A 13710-nucleotide genomic window follows, 5' to 3' on the forward strand; every position below is an offset into this window, starting at 1 on the left:
GGGGCTATCTCCTAGGGTTTCATCCGGGATTTCGGAGGGGAAGATGCTTTTATAGGTAGAGGTAGCTAGGAGAGTCCAAATGAGGAGTGGTTTTCGGCCACGCGATCGTGATCGAACGGCCGAGAGGATGGAGGGGGTTTGGATGGGTTTTGGGCCAATTTGGAGGGGTCTTGGGCTGCAACACACACGAGGCCTTTACGGTTCCTCGGTTAACCGTTGGAGTATCAAACGGACTCCAAATGGTACAAAACTTGACAGGCGGTCTACCGGTGGTGTACCAAGGCCGCATGGCAAATCTCGATCCAATCCAAGAACATTTAACACTCGCACATGAAAAGAGGCAAAAGGGGACGCAGGAGGACATAGGAGTGTCGGATCGCAAAACGGACAATGGGGAAAATGCTCGGATGCATGAGATGAACACGTATGCAAATGCGATGCACATGATGGCGTGATATGAAATGCATGACATGGACAAAATGCAAAACGAAGACAAAACCCATCCATGAGGGAATATCATAACTTAGAGCCGAAAATGGCAAGAGTTGGAATACAAATATGGCAAGTTACATCCGGGGCGTTACAACACTCCACCACTACGAAAGGATCTCGTCCCGAGATCTAGGACTGGAAAAACTCTGGATATTCGGAACGGAGGTGGTCCTCGCGTTCCCAGGTGGCTTCTCGGTCAGAATGATGTGACCACTTCACTTTCAGAAATTTGATAGACTTGTTGCGAGTCTTGCACTCAGTTTCTTCAAGGGTAACAACGGGATGCTCATGATAAGGCAGGTCTTCTTGGAGATCAATCTCTTCGAAGTTGATGGTGCGGTTAGGAGTCTTGAAACACTTGCGAAGCTGTGACACGTGAAACATGTCGTGCACGTTTGCAAAGTTGGATGGAAGCTCAAGTTAATAGGCGAGATCGCCTCTTTTGCCAATGATCTTGAAAGGACCCACGTATCTAGGGGCAAGCTTCCCTTTGATACCGAAGCGACGAGTACCTTTCATTGGAGAGACACGAAGGTAGACATGGTCTCCGATCTCGAAAGCCAAGTGACGATGCTTGCTATCATAGTAACTCTTCTGGCGCGATTGCGCGGCTTTGAGATTTTCACGAATGACTTTGCACATTTTCTTCAGCCTCTGTGATCAAGTCATTGCCAAGAAGTTGGCATTCACCAGTCTCTGACCAGTTAAGAAGAGTACGGCACTTTCTGCCATAGAGAATCTCGAATGGGGCCTTGCCCGTACTCGCTTGGAAGCTTTTGTTGTAGGAGAACTCGGCATATGGAAGACAATCTTCCCACTTCATGCCGAAAGAAATGACACAAGCCCTGAGCATATCTTCAAGAATTTGATTTACTCGCTCGACTTGTCCACTAGTTTGAGGATGAAAGGCTGTGCTGAAGCGAATGTTGGTGCCCATGGCCTTCTGAAAAGAATCCCAAAATTTAGAGGTAAAGATGCTTCCACGATCTGAAGATATCAACTGCGGAATGCCATGCAAAGAGACAATCCTGGAGGTATATAGCTCTGCCAACTGAGCTGCTGTGATAGATTCTTTGATAGGAAGAAAATGAGCCACTTTAGTGAGCTTGTCGATGACAACAAAGATAGCATCATTGCCACGCTTGGACTTGGGGAATCCAGTCATGAAGTCCATCTCAATATGATCAAACTTCCATTCTGGAATGGCAATAGGTTGGAGGAGACCAGCTGGTCATTGGTGTTCTGCTTTCACTCTTCTGCAGACATCACATTCATTCACGAACTGAGCAATCCCGCGCTTCATTCGATTCCGCCAATACGACTGCTTGAGGTCATGGTACATCTTTGTACTTCTAGGATGAATAGATAGGAGAGAATTGTGAGCCTCGTTCATAATGACTTTACGAAGGTCACCTTTTGGAATAACAATTCGATCCTCGAAGAATAGAGTATCTTTGTCATCAAGGCGATAGCACTTGTACTTGGGTTGGCTCTTGGCAATCCCAATCTTCACCTTCTTCACCATTGCATCAAGAAGTTGTGCCTCACGAATTTGATCTTCCAAAGTAGGAGAGACTTGGAGGTTGGCAAGGAATCCTTGAGGAACAACTTGGAGATTAAGTTTGCGGAAAGCTTCACAAAGATCCGGTTGGAAGGGCTTGAGAATCAAACTGTTGCAGTAAGCCTTCCTGCTCAAAGCGTCTGCAATGACATTGGCCTTTCCTGGAGTATATTCGATACTCGGATTATACTCTTGAATCATTTTGACCCAACGAGTCTGCCTGAGGTTGAGGTTGGGCTGAGTGAAGATGTACTTGAGACTCTTATGATCCGTGAAGATGTCCACTTTCCTTCCCAACAAGAGATGTCTCCATGTTAAAAGAGCATGGACAACTGCCACCAACTCGAGGTCATGAGTGGGGTAGTTCTTTTCGTTGGGCTTCAACTGGCGAGAGGTATAGGCCACAACTTTCTTCTCTTGCATTAATACAACACCGAGACCTTGTAGGGAAGCATCTGTCGGGACCCCGATTCTAAGTCACACCGACCTAGCATGTAACACCTCATATCACTTTGCGGCCTCACGCACGGTATTCCCATGGGTGTCGCCTTACCATGGCCCGGGACCGTTTGCGCATTTTGGCTCACGTATATGATAGTATCACTAGCATCCATATGACAGAGAACCCGGGCCGACATGACTAGCCGTGAACCCAAAGTGGCACTAACTTACGGGGACAGGCATACATGAATCAACATCGAGCATGTCGGTCAGCAGCGTGCGAATCCGGGCTATAGCACTGGGCTAGCATGACTCCGGTGAACCGGGCTGTAGTAGGCTAGGCAGGACTCCGGATGTCACCGCGTGACATTTCCCCGAAGGGACAGACACATGAACGAAGTGAATCACATGCCGGCCAGTCTAAGTGTTCCGAAGCAGTAGTGCTGGGCTAGCAGGACTCCAGGTAAACCGGGCTGTAGCGGACTACCATGGCTCGGTGGAATCACTAGACTACATTTCCCCATAAGAGAGGCTACCAAGGATAAACAACTAGGTTGTCGGATCCCACACATAGCAATACACGTCACACGTACGCATAACATGCAAGTATGTGATGTACAACATGGCATCACAACATAACACAAACTCATATAGATAAAGGCCCAGAAGAGCCACATAGCAATAATACAAGCAGAGGTCTCATGACCCATCATTTAGAGCATACAAGCAACGGAAGCATTACATGTCTGAGTACAGACAACTACAAAAGAAAAAGGCTAAGAAGCCTGACTATCTACAAGTCCCTCCCAAGGGTACAAGATCGTAGCTGAGGTAACAAGCTACTCGTCGAAGTCCAAGTGGTACTACTAGTGAGACAGATGTCTCACCTGCAAAACATAAATAAAGCAAACGTGAGTACAAAGGTACTCAGCAAGACTTACATCAGATCCTATCATACATGCATTTGTATCAAGAAGGTAATGTGGGGTTTAGTTGCAGCAAGCCAGCTTTGACTCAGTGGCTATCATGTTCTACGACTACGAGAAACTTCTTTGAGATGAGGCAGCGCACACGAGTCCACTAATCACCACATCAATACACTACTATGGATTCATCCCCGTCTCTCTACGAGAAGGCCATCCATAGCACTCACACTTGTCTTGAGCATTTTAGGGTATCCTCTTTAAGTTGTCTATGTACCACATAAGCATCCAAGAAGTCCATAACCAAGGACACGGCTATTCGAATAGATCATGATAACCCTGCAGGGGTGTACTTCTTCACACACGCTCTCACCACTTATCACCATGTACACGTCATGTATCTCGGCAACCTTCAAGCAGAAGCCTGGCGAGGGTGTCGGCCACGACCTGACTAACCACACAAGACTCTAGTCCAGGTTTATCGCCTATTCGGGTTCCATCCGCAAGGAGATCCGGCCGGGGTTTCGCTCACGGCCCCAAATGATGTGTACAGGGTTCCCGAGCCCACCATCCGGGTGCCACTTGGTACACCGGGCCACGGTGCCTAGTCTGTCCCAAGTCCACCCTGCTGGGTGCCACTCGGTAGAAAAATAGCACTACCTACAAACACCAAAAACTATTTGCAACTCCTGGACAGAGATCAAGGCAGTTAATAAGTCGAGAGAGCTTGGAGCGCCCGGAGCCCAATGTGTGGTAGTAGCTAGTCATTGGACAACTTACACAGAACTCGGTTCTTAAGGACGGTCCCAATGAGACAACCCACCATGTACTCCTACATGGCCTCTCACCGCTACCTTTACCAAATTGTGTTCACACTCTTAACTCTCAGCACCAGAACATATCGTAACACTCCAATTCATTCCCGATGAATCAGACCTAACATAACTCTAAGCAATAGCAGGCATGGCATGGTAGGAACACAACATGGCTCAATCAACTCCTACACATGCTAGTGGGTTTTAACTATTTACTGTGGCAATGACAGGTCATGCAGAGGAATGGGTTCAACTACCACAACATAAAGTAGCAGTTGAATCGTTGTTGTCCTAATGCAATAAATGAGAGCAGGAGCGAGAGAGTAGTATTGTATCGGAATGAACAAGGGGGTTTGCTTGCCTGGTAGATCAACAGGGGGGCACTGCTCCTCTGATAGGTACTCTGGATCGGTCTCCGGAGCAGGACCTATCGAGAAGGAACGGTGTCGGCAATCAAAACACAATCATATGCAACAATATGATGCATGAACATGGCATGAGTATGTGATGTTGTTTGAGTTAATGCAACTAGCATTCATTTGGTTGAAGTCCATTTGAACCAAGGTTCAAATGCAACTCCAAAATAAGCCTTTATAAATGCCATTCATGTGTTTTCTCATATACAGCATGTATAAGTTGGTTTGTCATGCACGAAAATGGTACAGATGAATAGATTGCATTTTTCTGATAATTTTTCATATATAAATTATTTCAATCTGAGCTACGGTTGAATTTCTATGAATTTTTGAAGTTTATATCAATTTCTGGATTTTCCTGATTTAATTTAAAACCAGAAAATGATATATTGCGTCAGCATAACGTCATGCTTACGTCAGCAGGTCAATGGAGTTGACCAAGTCAAACCTGACATGTGGGGTCCACACGTCAGTGACTCAGTTAGTTAACAAGAGGGGTTTATTTAGTCTAATTAGGATTAGTGGGCGCCGGGCCCATTGGTCAGCGACTAACTAGCTAACTAACCTAGGTTAATTAGTGTTAAACTAATACTAACTAAAATGTCAGGGGGTGGCCCACACGTTAGTGACACAAGGGGGAAGGTCAAACCCCGGTCAGCGGGGTCAAACCCGCCGGCGACTCGACGCCGGCGAGGCCAGACGCGGCGAAGGGCCTCAGATTTGGTCCTCCGGTGACCAAATGGGCCGCGGAGACCATCTCCGAGGAGCTGGTGCTCGCGCGCATCTAGTGGAGGCGACGGGAGGACGCGGGGTGGCCGGAGCTCGCCGGAGCGGAGCTCACAGCGGCGGCCGGAGCACGGGTTCGGTCGGAATCGAGCTACGGGGCACGGCAGGGGCTGCGAAGTGCCTCGACGGCCTCTTGGCATTGCACTGAGCACGGTGGTGTGCTCGGTCGCGGCCCTAGGTGACAGTGGCCACTGTGGCGACATGAACGGCGGCAAAGAGCTACGGCCGTGGTGGTGGACGGGGCTATGGCGCGCGAACGGCTAAACGGAGAGAGGGAGAAGGAGTAGGAGCTCACATCGGTCCCGGTGGGCTTGACGGCGAGCTCGGGGACGCACTGGAGACGGCGGGGCAGCGAATACGATCTCCGGTGGCCGGAGATGATGACGAAGGCGATGGAGGCGCCTCGGGGCGCTCCGGCTTGTGTGGCTGAGGGAGACGATGCAGGGAAACAGCGCGGAGCTCGTGGGCACGACGAGAGGGCGAGGGGGAGGCGGTGAGCGTGACAACGGCGAGCGGCGGCGACGGGCGTGCTCGGCCATGAGAGAAAGAGCGAGGGGGAAGAGGGAATGACACGAGAGAGAGCGAGAGAGGCTTGGGGGGGCGCGGCGATGTCTGGCGTGAGGAGAAGGCCTAGAAAGGCCAGGCAGGCAGTTGCATGCTGGCGCGCACGGCGTCGGGCACCGCTTCCCCTCTGCCTACTGGCAAGAGGAGGAAGACGGCTATGCCCCTGGTGGGCTGGGCCAGAACAGAAACGGGCCGGCCAGAGGCGCCAAGTAAGTTTCTCCCTTTTTTCTATTTTGTTTCTGTTTTCTATTTTTCTGACATTTGTTTGGTTTAATAAAAAATACTAAACCATTTTATTTTCTTATGCCATTTTTTGTAGGGGCTAGTGGTATTATTCCAGAGCTCCTCAACTACTAGCATAATTTTTGGACAATATTATATATATATATAACAATATATATCCAAAGAAAATAATTACTGCATTAATTCCAAATTCCCAAAATAAATACTTATGAGCTCCTGAAAATGTTGGTTTGATTTTTATCTCTGTCCAAAATTTTCAGAGAGCAACATGAACATTTTCTTGGACCTTTTTGGAGCAATTTTTATCTGGGTCATTTCCAGAAATGATTCTGAGGGCTTCACAAATCCTCATTTCAAAATTAAAAGGAATTTAAACATGATGCACAAATGACTAGCTAGTCTAGGTCATACCAGAACTAGGGATGTGACAGCATCACAGAAAACCTCGAATGGTTTGGATTCATCAGGAGGAGTCAGAACTGGAGCTGTGACTAACTTTTCTTTGAGGGTGTTGAAAGCCACGTCACATTCAGGTGTCCAGACATACTTCACATGCTTCTGGAGAAGGTTGGAAAGAGGCTTCGCGATCTTAGAGAAATTCTCAACGAATCTTCAACAATAGCTTGCGAGCCCAAGAAAGCTGCGGAGCTGCTTCACATTCTGAGGCGGTTCCCAATTCACAATTGCAGACACCTTCTCAGGATTAACAGCTATGCCCTTGGCGGAGATGATATGCCCAAGGTAGAGAACCTCATCGAGCCAAAACTCACACTTTGAAAACTTCGCATAGAACCGATGTTCTCTGAGTTTGTCGAGTACCAATCTCAAGTGATTGGCATGATCCTCCTTGTTCTTGGAAAAGACCAAAATGTCATCAAGATAGACCAAGACGAAGTCATTTGTGTAAGGGTTGAAGATGAAGTTCATCATGCGAGAGAACGTTGGAGGAGCATTGACAAGGCCGAAAGACACGATAGTGTATTCATAAGAACCATAGCTTGTTCTGAATGCTGTCTTGGGGATATCTTGTTCATGAATGTGAATCTGATGATAGCCCATACGGAGGTCAAGCTTGGAGAATACTTGAACACCCTTGAGTTGTTCGAATAGCTCATTGATGTTGGGAAGTGGGTACTTGTTCTTTATGGTCTTCTTGTTCAATGGGCGGTAGTCGACACAAAGTCGGTCCGTGCCATCCTTCTTCTTGACAAAAAGAACACCACAACCCCATGGAGAAGAACTCAGTCTGATCATACCCATACGCTCTTGTATATCGAGTTGCTTCTTCAGCTCCTTCAACTCTTCTGGTCCAAGCTTGTAAGGACATTTGCAAACAGGTTCCGTGCCAGGCTCAAGATCGATGACGAATTCAACTGGCCGATGAGGAGGCATTCCTGGAAGCTCTTATGGAAAGACGTCTTGATATTCACAAATGACTGAAATCTGAGAGATGGCATTTAACTCACCCTTCTCATTGAGAGATAACAGTCGAATGGTATCATCACGAGCGGCAAAGACAATCACATCCTCAGACAAGTGTGTCAATTGAATCTGCCTGGCAGCACAATCAAGTTGAGCCTTGTGCTTAGAAAGCCAGTCCATGCCGAGAATTAGATCAATATCCGAGTTACCAAGAACAATTGGAGAAGCCAAAAATTTGTAGTCACCCATCTTGATAGAAACATCCGGAACCATCATGCTAGAACTCAAACGCTTAGCCGGAGAAACTACTTGCAATGCTTTAGGTAATGCCTTAGTGTCAAAGTTGTGCTCCGATGCAAATGGGAATGACATGAAAGAATGCGATGCGCCCGAGTCAAAAAGAACTTTTGCAGGAATATCATTAACAGGAAGGTTACCCATGATCACTTCTGAAGAGTCCTCTGCCTGAGCTGCGTTCATCATGTTGACCTTGACATGCTTGGGATTATGCTTGACCACTGCATTGCTAGCAGATCTCACAGGAGGAGGAGGCGGAAGGTGCCTCTAGTTGAAACATTTGTTTGCATAGTGACCCTTCTGCTGACACTTGTTGCACGTAACCTTTGAGAGAGGACGGTGATACGGAGCACTTGACCTTGGAGCATGAGATGAAGCTTTGTTCTGAAAGCCTGGGTTGGGTGGGTGGGAAGATCCATTGCCACCTTTGCTCTTCTGCTGAGAAGGCTAACGGAACGGAGGAGGAGGCAACCAGTACGTTTGCTGCTTAGCTACCACTTGAGTTGAAGAAGAAGAAGGAGTTGCATCCCTGACTCTCTTCTTGGAAGCATCGCACTTGATCTGAGCAGCTTCTTGCTTTAGTGCCATGTTGTAGAACTCATCATACTTTTTTGGCTCAAAAAGCACAAGAGCTAGTTGCAGATCTCCTCTGAGGCCACCTCTGAATTGATAGATCATGCTCTTCTCATTAGGGATGTCTTGTTTGGCGAAGCGAGCGAGCCTCTAGAACAGGATGTTGTATTGGTAAACAGACAAGCTGCCTTGCTTCGGATTGCAGAACTCCTCACGCTTACTCTCAACAACAGTCTAAGGAATGTGGTGAGCTTTGAAGTCTCGGCGGAAATAATCCCAGGTAATCACACGACCTCCTCTGGAATCTTTCTATTGTCGATACCACTCAGGAGCTTGGTCTTTGAGTTGGAACAAAGCAAACTTGACAAAGTCCTCAACCCTGACGTTGCTACACTCAAAATGTTTACAGATATCCATGAGCCAATCGTCAGCATCTATGGCCTCGACACAGTTACTGAAAGACTTCGGCTGGTTTGCGAGGAACTGGTTGAGGGTAGCAAACTGAGTCTGATTGCTGCCATGGCCTTGATTTCCTTGGTTGCGCTCTTGCAAGAGTTGCATAAGCATCTGCGTGTTGGCATTGGTGGCGGCCATCACAACTTGCCATGCCTCCGGAGGTGGAGGTGGTGGCGGAGGTTCCGGATTCTGACGCGTTGGAGGAGCCATCCTGAAGAGGTTGACATCCGTTAGCATCTTGAAAGACATATATTCAAGATGAATCAATGGATCGAAATTGCAACGTGTAGCCTTAACATTCGAACAAAAATGAACGAATGAATTCCAAAGTAAATCATCACACTTCCGTAAATTGAGAAGCCACTTAGATAGAGGTAGATGAATAAAACAACAAGGTACGGATATGAAGAAATACTTGGTAAGGATTACCCAATCACAAACCAAATATCTACGGGAAGAAATACTAGAGCTACATAAATTCCCACCTATGAAACACCCAAAACTTTCTGGTTATGCAATCAGGTGTTGGGGATACAAGGGAAGCATAATATCTCACCCAAAACTAGCAAATCCTACATCCAGCTATATCCATCCTTCAACACATAACCAAGAAACCTTCGAAAATCATTTACCTCAACCTTTGAAAAAGCATCCATTATACGAGTTATGGCAATACTCCCGAACTCCCGCCCCAGTACTGGGTGGCATCAAGGTTATCTCACCAAAAACTGCATAAAAGAGATTTTCGATGTCGGCGAACTCAGGTATTCCAGAACCGCAACGATAAAATTGTGACGATAACACCTCGGAGCTCAACTCCCCGGGACACTGCCACAACCCCTAAATGTCAGGAGGCACCAAGAACAATGTTCTCATCACAAAACCATCGGAATGATTCCAAGATACCCGCGTGATCCTAAAAAAAAATTAGTGAAAATTTTAGAAGAAAAGAGTCAAAACTCTACATCAGGAAGCCTCACCAGAGCGACGAAGGGACTGAGGAGTAAAAAGAATCCTACTCTCCGATATATATATATATATAATCCTATAAGACTCAAAAATATTTTTCTAGACTCAACAACGCCAGCGATTCGATCAAGCAGGGGGCTCCTAAGTCGGGGAAGGCTCTGATTACCAACTTGTAACACCCATGATGCGGCTATATCTCCCACGTGTCGGAGCACGATTTAGAGGCATAACCCCATTGTAGGCATGTCGCAGGAGGGGTAATCTTTACACATCCCATGTACTGAATAAGAAAGAGATACAGAGTTGGCTTACAATCGCCACTTCACACAATACATAAATATAGCATTACATCATCCAGAATACAATTAAGGTCCGTCTACGTAACCAAAATAAAGACAACCCCAAATGCATAAGATCCCCGATCGCCCCAACTGGGCTCCACTACTGATCGTCTGGAAAGGAAACATAGTAACGTCCTGAATCCTCGTCGAACTCCCACTTGAGTTCGGTCGCATCCCCTGGAATGGCATCATCGGCACATGCATCTGGTTTTGGAAGTAATCTGTGAGTCACGGGAACTCAGCAATCTCACACCCTCGCGATCAAGACTATTTAAGCTTATGGGTAGGAAAAGGGTAGCGAGGTGGAGCTGCAGCAAGCACTAGCATATATGGTGGCTAACTTACGCAAATGAGAGCGAGAAGAGAAGCAAAGCACGGTCGAGAAGCTATAAGATCAAGAAGTGATCCTAGAACTACTTACATTCAAGCATAACACGAGACCGTGTTCTCTTCCCGGACTCCGCTGAAAAGAGACCATCACGGCTACACACGCTGTTGATTCATTTTAATTAAGTTAAGTGTCAGGTTTTCTACAACCGGATATTAACAAATTCCCATCTGCCCATAATCGCGGGCACGTCTTTCGAAAGTTCAAAACCCTGCAGGGGTGTCCCAACTTAGCCCATCACAAGCTCTCACGGTCCACGAAGGATATTCCTTCTCCCAGGACGACCCGATCAGACTCAGAATCCCGGTTACAAGACATCTCGACAATGGTAAAACAAGACCAGCAAAGCCACCCGATGTGCCGACAAATCCCGATAGGAGTTGCGCGTATCTCATTCTCAGGGCAACACCGGATGAGACTAGCTACAAGTAAAACGAAACCTCAAGTTTCCCTGAGGTGGCCCCGCAGGCAGCTCGGTTCGGACCAACACTCAGAGGAGCACTGGCCCAGGGGGGTTTAAAATAAAGATGACCCTTGATTCCACGGAACCCAAGGGAAAAAGGCTTAGGTGGCAAATGGTAAAACCAAGGTTGGGCCTTGCCGGAGGAGTTTTATTCAAGGCGAACTGTCAAGGGGCTCCCATTATAACCCAACCGCGTAAGGAACACAAATCAAGGAACATAACACCGGTATGACGGAAACTAAGGCGGCAAGGGTGGAACAAAACACCAAGCATAAGGCCGAGCCTTCCACCCTTTACCAAGTATATAGGTGCATTAAAGTAACCAAGATATAATAGTGATATCCCAACAATAAACATGTCCCAACAAGGAACAAACTCCAATCTTCACCTACAACTAGCAACGCTATAAGAGGGCTGAGCAAAGCGGTAACATACCCAAACAATGGTTTGCTAGGACAAGATGGGTTAGAGGCTTGGCATGGCAATATGGGAGGCATGATAAAGCAAGTGGTAGGTATCACGGCATAGGCATAGCAATAGAGCGAGCAACTAGCAAGCAAAAATAGAAGTGATTTCGAGGGTATGGTCATCTTGCCTGCAAAGTTCTTCGAGTTGACGTAAGCTTGATCCTCGTAAGCGTACTCAACGGGTTCCTCGATCCCGAACTCGTCTCCCGGCTCTACCCAAGGCAAGAACACAAGCAAGGGAAACACAATCAACCACGGCGCAATGCACAAGCAACATGATGCAAAACATGGCATGATATGCGGGATGTAATATGCAATGCATATGCGTGCTTCGGAAGGAAAAGATTGAACCAGGCCTCAACTTGGCAAACCAAGAGCGCCGCTGGAAAGATGAGTTGATTTCGGTCGAAATCGATATAAAGATCACCGGAATCAGATGCATGATTTGCAAATGGCAAGCAAAACAATAATGGCACAATTCTGCGATTAACAACACAATGCCATCTAGAATGCAACAAGAAACTAAGCTACTGCACTTTAACATAGCAACAAAGCACATGGCAGTGATCTACTCAAGATGCTTGACAAAAGATGAACACTGAGATACGGCTAAATCACACAATAGCAGGTTCAAATAAGCATGGCAAAAGTGCAAAAGATATCAGCTTCACAGACTTGGTGAAAATAACATGTCAGGATTTAAAATGAGGAAGCAATGTTTAGAGCAAGATATCAACATGTTAGAGGAACTTAACATGGCAACACAAGGCATGGCATGAATCTACTCAAAGCATATAACAAAAGTCCCTTACTAACCATAAGCCAAAAGGGCACAGAAAACATGATGGCACCCATGTAAACATAGCAAGTTTCGTTAACAGATTCAGACTTAGCAGAAAACTGTACATGGCAAAAACAGAGTTACGTAGGCATGTTTGCGAGCTTGATGCACTCACCACAAGGCATTTCATGACAAATTAAGCATACACCTAGCAAGAAGACATGATCAGGAAGCTAAACATGACAAGAACCATCTCATAGCATGCATGGATCAACTACAACAACCTTGGCAAAATTGATTAACACGTAAACAATCTGCCAGGAACATCTTATAGCAAAAGTAGAGCAAGATTGAGTCATGCTAGGGTATTCCATAATTGCAAACAAAGACATAGATGGATAGAGCATAACCATATGCCTAAATCATCCTTACTGGACATACTCAAAATAGGCATGGATCTCTCTGTAGCAACATGAATACATGGCATAAAAATAACATCAGGGAAATGACTTAGTAGAATTCTAAGTCCCTGAAATCAGCAACATCACGAGAGCTACTTTGCATGCTTGTGCTAGTCACCACATTGATAACACAAATACATGGAATACACCCCTGTAAAGATGGCATGGCATATCCCAAAACACATGTAGAGCTCATGCTCATATGCAGCACACATTAATCATGGCAAAAATGACAAATGCTCGTAATCTGATAAGAATCAGGAACTAACATTTTATAGCACTCTTGCAACATCATTTTAGGCATCAAGATGGACTCAAACAAGCATGGTGCAATGGAACAAAATGAAGAGGACATCCTAACGAACATTTTGATATGCCACACGCACGAAACGGAGCTACGATGGCAGAGTTATGATGCGATGAACATGGCTAAAAAAATAACAGAAAAAGACTTAGAGGAAAACGGGTCAACCCTAGGGTTTCGGATCCGATCCAGATCTGGGCGCACGGAAGTCTAGGCACGTCGGAGTGTGGCCGGAGGAGTCGCCGGAGTAGAGGAAGGTGGTGGCCGGAGCGAGCTCGGACGAGGAGGGCTCGCCGGAGGAGGCTGCGGCACGGCGGGGCGCTGCGGAGTCGGCGCGGTGTGGCGGCCCGGCACCGCGTGGTGGCGCGGCTTGCCGGAGCTGAAGTGGAGGCGGCCGTGGAGGAGTTTCCCGGACGGCGGCGGCGGAGCTACAGGCGGCGGGGCGAGCGCTAACGATGCGGGCGTCGGCGGCTGACGCGCGGGGCGCGGCCCGAGTGCGGGCCGGCCTCGGGCCCCGGCGGGCCTGGCGGAGGGGAAGCGCGGTGGT

This window comes from Triticum dicoccoides, chromosome 1A (assembly GCF_002162155.2).
Source record: "Triticum dicoccoides isolate Atlit2015 ecotype Zavitan chromosome 1A, WEW_v2.0, whole genome shotgun sequence".
Taxonomy (NCBI): Eukaryota; Viridiplantae; Streptophyta; class Magnoliopsida; order Poales; family Poaceae; genus Triticum; species Triticum dicoccoides.